The sequence below is a fragment of the Cebus imitator genome, unplaced genomic scaffold (assembly GCF_001604975.1).
Source record: "Cebus imitator isolate Cc_AM_T3 unplaced genomic scaffold, Cebus_imitator-1.0 Scaffold964, whole genome shotgun sequence".
In the NCBI taxonomy this organism is placed as follows: domain Eukaryota; kingdom Metazoa; phylum Chordata; class Mammalia; order Primates; family Cebidae; genus Cebus; species Cebus imitator.
Window position 1 is genome coordinate 26,218 of NW_016108279.1, and position 6,506 is coordinate 32,723.

At 44.0% G+C, this 6,506-nt stretch overlaps 2 non-coding genes across 2 annotated transcripts in view; one reads left to right on the top strand and one right to left on the bottom strand.

Moving 5' to 3' along the window:
* Positions 1-6,506, top strand: part of LOC108298451 — a 26,734-nt gene that overhangs the window by 1,870 nt on the left and 18,358 nt on the right. The gene's annotated exons all lie outside the window — the stretch shown is intronic.
* LOC119469895 lies at positions 5,631-5,734 on the bottom strand. The gene has a single exon (XR_005198748.1). It is a non-coding gene; the product is annotated as a small nucleolar RNA U13 (small nucleolar RNA).

Genomic DNA, 6,506 nt, shown 5'->3' on the forward strand with positions numbered 1-6,506 from the left:
ATAATATATATATAATATATATATATAATATATATATATAATATATATATAATATATATATAATATATATATAATATATATATATAATATATATATAATATATATATAATATATATATAACATATATATATATAATATATATATAACATATATATAATATATATATAATATATATGTAATATATATATAATATATATGTAATATATATATAATATATAATATATATATATAATATATATATATAATATATATATATTATATATATATATAATTCACTTGCTGATCTGTTATAGGGTAGACAGCCCTATGAGTGTGCCTTGCATGATATGGTATACAGTGTGGATGCAATCAAGAATGTGGTAGGCTGGGTGCAGTGGCTCACGCCTGTAATCCCAGCACTTTGGGAGGCCAAGGTGGGCGGATCACAAGGTCAGGAGATCGAGACCATCCTGGCTAACACAGTGAAACCCTGTCTCTACTAAAAATAAAAAAAATTATCCAGGCATGGTGGCACGCATCTGTAGTCCTAGGTACTCAGGAGGCTGAGGCAGGAGAATCACTGAGTGGAGATCATGCCACTGCACTCCAGCCTGGGCAACAATACTCCATCTCCAAAAAAAAAAAAGAATGTGGTAAACATTTGTATTAGTCCATTTCCACACTGGTATAAAGAACTACCTGAGACTGCACAATTTATAACGGAAAGAAGCTCAATTGACTCACAGCTCCACTTGGCTGGGGAGGCCTCAGGAAACTTACAATCATGGCAAAAGGTGAAGAGGAAGCAAAGACCTTCTTCACATGGCGGCAGGAGGGAAAGTGAGTAAGGAGGGAACTGCCAAACACCTTTAAACCATCATATCTCGTGAGAACTCACCCACTATCATGAGAACAGCATGGAGGAAACCGCCCCCATGATCCAGTCACCTCCCTGACATGTGGGAATTACAATTTGACATGAGATTTGGGTGGGGACACAAAGCTAAACCATATCAACATTTTTAAAAGCCATTGGGAGGTTGCTATATTTTAAGGGCAATCCTGCCTTCTTGGCTATTTCCCAGCCTACTCTTGCACTTCTATCACTACTTTTGTTATGTACCCAGGTCTCTATTCCTTGGCTTGTGACAACACAATGCTTCTAATTGTTCTTAGAGTGTCAGCTTCTATATTTCCTGGAACTGAGTCCTATTGTGTACCATTACGTGACGTACCAACTCTTTCATCAGCTGCAGGGTGTTGCCGCTTCTCTGTATGTCCTGCCACATATTTATGCCTTATATGGGTTTGTGCATAAATATTCATTTTTTTTTTGTTCCCACCGGGTTAGCCACATAATTAGGCCTTTGAATGTAGCCCAGCTATCAGTGCAAAGAGCCAGGGGCCAGGGCCTATATGTGATTATTAACCAAGCAGCTTGCAACTGAGCCCATTGTGGTGGGTACTTAATATCAACCCAGATTGTATCAGTTTGTGGTCACATAGCAACAGCGGTCCAAGTACAGGGGCTTCCCTTGCTGGAGCCATCTGTATACCAAGCATGGTCAGGGATGCTCACTCCTTTTCTTATTGTGCTAGGCACTGGAGTAGGAAGGGGCAAAGAGGTTGGTTGCTCACATGTAACAAGGCCTAACACAGCATGCGATTCTGGCCGTAAGGGATTGGTTACCAGGACACTTCATTGTTGCAAATAGGCATGCCATTTATTCAAAGTAGATGTTTGAGATTTAAAAGGAGGTGGGTGATTTAAATAATCCTTCTATCTATCCCTTGATTGGTAGACCGGTTCTCACAGTCACGGGAAGACTCTTTGCCAGTGACTCCACCTGCTGTAAAGCATTAAACACTGCTAGCCCTTGTTCAATGGGAGAGTATTGATAGGGACAGGAGGCAGAGAAATTCTAGGCAGAAAAGGGTGGAGTTCCTGTCGAGGGCCCCGCCTTCAAGCCTGGAACCACAGCCCAAAGTGAGAACTTTACATCCCCATTTTCCTGCTCAAATGTTGCCCTTTCCAAAACCACCCCTGGCCCACCCTGCTCCCCATCCTGTACCCATAAAAAACCCACGCTTCACTGGCAGAGAGCAGAGAAGGGGAGAAGAAAAGAAGCAGTTGAACATTGGAGAGAAGCAGTTTGACTTCAGAGGGATGGCTTGAAGGCAGGACTTTGGAGAATAGTCTGGCCGAAGACGGCCAGATTTCAGGGAAGAATACCCTCCCACTGCTTCCTCTTTCCAGCTCCTCTTCCTGTTCACAGCCCACTTCCATCGGCAATAAAATCCCCCGCATTTGCTATCCTTCAAATCATTTGTGCAATCTGATTTTTCCTGGACGCTGGACAAGAGCTCGGGATACAAAGGGCTGTCATACTAACCCTCTGCCGTCACGAAAAGGCAGAGGGTCCACTGAGCTGTTAAACACTTACTTAAGCCATCTGCAGACAGTAAAGCTGAAAGAGTTCACTGTAACACATGGCCTCTGGGGCTTTGGAGGCCATAGGTGTTTTATCACCCTTAGACACTGCCTTGGGGCATGCACAGTGTTTTGCTCCTGCCAGCACCCAAAAGCACTTGCCCTGGCTCTTACATTTGCTCACCTGCATGCTCCCCATCCCACAAGGAGTTGAGAGCTATGGGCTGAGTAAGCAAGGCACCCCATCATAAGGCCTATGAAGGGGTCAGGGATAATCTCCTCTTTCAGTATCCGGTTTTGCTCCTTTCCATAAATGTGACCAGAATCTTAAAGGGATTGATTTACCATACTGTGGTTGCCATAAGGCCCAACTCTTGCCCACAGGAGTAGCAGTAACATCCAAAGTCATTGCTACTCCTTCTAAAGGGGTGCCTGAGGCTTTTGCCTGCTATACTGGCACTTTAGCCTGCTCAAAGCTCCCTGCTGTGATGTGTCCCAGTGTCAATGTGTCCTTTTTCTAATAAGTCCATATAGTGGCCTCAAACATTGGGCTAAGGGTGAGATAAATGCTCTCTAATATCCTAAAAGACCCACAAATGTTTGGATTTCTCTGCTGTTTTCAGAGTTGGAAGTTATTGGACTTTGTCCATTAATGTACCCAATATCAAAGGAATCTTACCCCACTGTGTAACCCCTAAAACTTCACTGCAGGCCCTGGGCCCTGGATCTTCTGAAGGGTTGATTTCCTATCCTTGTTCCAGAAGACTGCACAATGCCCTGAGACTTTCCTAATACACATGAACATCTCAGAGGTTAACATCATATTATAAATATAAGAAGACCAAAAAAGAGAAGTTAGGAATGAGAGCAAAGACAAGTCTCTAGCTATCATCAGGTGACAAACTGTAGGAGTGTGACATAGCCCTAGGGCAACACTTGAAAGGTACACTGGAAACGTTGCCAGGTAAAAGCAAATTCGTTTTGTGATTATTTGTACGGTAGAATGCAGAAAAAGGTATTAGCCAAATCTAAGACAGTGTGATGTGCACCCAGGACAGACACAATGTGGTTGGCTACCTGAGTAATTTAAGAAACTGCAGCTTGTATAGCCAGGGTTTCCTTGTTCAATTTCCGGTAACCCGCAGTCATCAGCCAGGAACGGTCTAGTTTGCATGCAGTCCAGATGGAACTGATAATTTTGCTTTGAGCTGGCCAGATAATATGCACCTTTTAAGTTCCTCAATAGCTGCACTTACTACAGCATGCTCCTCAGGAATTTGTATTGTTTAACATTGACAGCCTGCCTAGGGCCAGAGAATTGTACGGGCTTCCATTTTGACCTCCTCTGAGAATACCTGTACTATACCCACCTTTAATCTGAATTCTCCCACTGAGGTTTACACAGTCTTTCCTAACAGAATATCCATGCCTAAAATATTTTATGGAATAGAGGAAGTAGACACCATATATGGGGCAGGGGACACTTTCCCCAAACTGAGATGTATTAAAGTCCTTTTTACCGGGATCTTTTGTCCCCCATAACCATCAATGGCAGCACATTGACCAAGGGGTCTTTCTGAATGTGTACATGGCTTAAAGTACATTCCATCCCGGTATCTAGTAAGGCAATTGTCTTCTTATTTCTCAGGACCAGAAAATGATGAGCTCAATATGGGGCTTCTGGTCGCCACCTATTGGTCAAACATGGGATTAACCTCAGCCCTACTAATTTTGGAGCCTGGGTGGGATCCACCCTGATAGGCTGGGGCATTACAAGAAGAGGTCGAGTCTTCCTCTTCTGCAGGAGGGGCAGAAAAGAAGCAGTGAAATGGCTGTTCAGGCTGTAGTTTCCTCTATGAGGCTGCTAATACAGCAGTAGGTTGTTTGTCTATTTTTTATTAGGGTGTTTCTGCTCCCAGTAAATCATGCCACATTTACTTAACATGTGCTTCTTATCTCTGTCCCTTTCCTTTTTTTTCGTCTTTCTTGCTGTGAGATTTTCTTTTTCCCTTTTGCTAGCCCTCATCGGGTTCCCAAGCTTACCCCGTGCCTGGTTTGCTCAGTTTTTTCCAAATTTGCAATGGCTTGTCCCACATCATACGCATCTTGTTCCACTCCAGGCCTGAACAAAGACAGCAAAGGGCCATAGCATTCTCTTGGTGCATGCTGTAGCAATTTCTTCTTCACCCTGGCAGTACAAACTGCTCTATCAGGCTTGCATCATTCCTAATTCCCAAAGAAGGCCCAGGGCCTATTTGATTGACCACCAGCAGGTAGTCCCTCATGGTAAATCTTTTTCATTAGGCCAAGCCTCTCTCATAGCTAGAATAATCCATTCCACAAGATTATTCTTCCTGGGTTATAAAGGTGTCACCGCAGGGCTGGATGGGTAATGATGTTACTCATTTTTCTCTGCTTGATTCTCAGCTAAAGAAAACCCCTGTGTCTCACAATCGGACCATCCAAGAGGTCAGTGGTTCCTTAGGTGGTTGTTTAAACATCTTTGCAATCTTTATGAGTTCTGTCGCAGTGAGATAGTGATAGTGAGGGTGATATACCCTGATAGCGAGAGTCTCCTGGATTGGTCGACTCCCATATTGCTGGAGTTGTTCAGCTTTCACTGTGCATGAGGGGCGAGCTTGCCAATGATCTTCATTCCCCTATCCAGCTATGACTTCTAAGTCATTGGAATATTCCTCTCTGCAACATTCCCAGGGATTTCAAGTTTTCACATCCCAATCGGGCTTAGGTATGGCAGCTCTGATTTCTGGTCATTTCCATTTCATTCCTCCTTTGCGGACCAATCTATCTACAGGCTAAGGTTTTAATTTTTGTTCTCTTGGTCGTCAATTTTCTTCATTATGTGAGATGCAAGGAGAGAAGTCGAAAGTCACATGTCTTTTTCTCATTGCAATTCTTCCCCTAGCCATTTAGTTTTCGCTTCTGCTGCTAGCTGGGCCGCTGATGCCAAATGAACAGCCCAGAGAAGTGGCTAGCCCACTGGATAGGTTATCCACCATCCTCCCCTACCACAGTGCACTATATGGCTTTCAGGTAATAATTCCTTCTGCGTTTTCGGGATGTCCCGCTACTCATGCGGAGGTCCACAAGCAACTAACAGAGGTATAATACCACCCCACATAGATGTTGGCCACTCTGGGATTTCACGCACAGATGCTTCATTCCCCTTAGCCATTTCTTTCTTTTTTTTTTTTTTTCATATCAGATGAATAATGTGCTGATGTTGTAACAAAGTTTGATAGAGGCACATCTCACATAAGCACATGAACACCCAATCATCATGCTTAGGAACCACAACAAGATCAACGTTTTGGTTCTTCAGCTCCTGCCTGGCTCAGCAAATGTTCCACAACAGCTGGTATATGCAAACCCACCCCTAAAGGCTGAAGCATGTGGCTGACAGACCCAGTTTCTCAGAAAGAATTTTTTTTTTTTTTTTGAGATGGAGTCTTGCCCTGTCGCCCAGGCTGGAGTGCAATCAGACGATCTCGACTCACTGCAACCTCCGCCTCCTGGGTTCAAGCAATTCTCCGGCCTCAGCCTCCCAAGTAGCTGGGATTACAGGCATCTGCCACCATGCCTGGCTAATTTTTTGTATCTTTAGTTAGAGATGGGGCTTCACCACATTGGCCAGGCTGGTCTTGAACTCCTGATCTTGTGATTCACCCTCTTCGGCCTCCCAAAGTGCTGGTATTACAGGCATGAGCCACCGTGCCCAGCCAGAAAGAAATATTTAATAGGGTCTTAGGAATAGAAACCATGTCTCAGGGAGCTCTAAGAGGGTGAAACCTTGCATCTGCTCATCAGAAAGTATCCTTTCTATAGCATGCTTTTAGAGTGAAGCCATGTCCAGCCAGTCTGGTCTTAGACTTCCTTGCCAAAACTCTTGAAAACTGGGGAGGCCAGGCACAGCGGCTCACGCCTACAATCTCAACACTTTGGGAGGCCGAGGCGGGTGGATCACTTGAGGTCAGGAGTTTGAGACCACCCTGGCTAACATGGTGAAACACTGTCTCTACTAAAAATGCAAAAATTAGCCGGGTGTGGTGGCAGGCACCTGTAATCCCAGCTACTC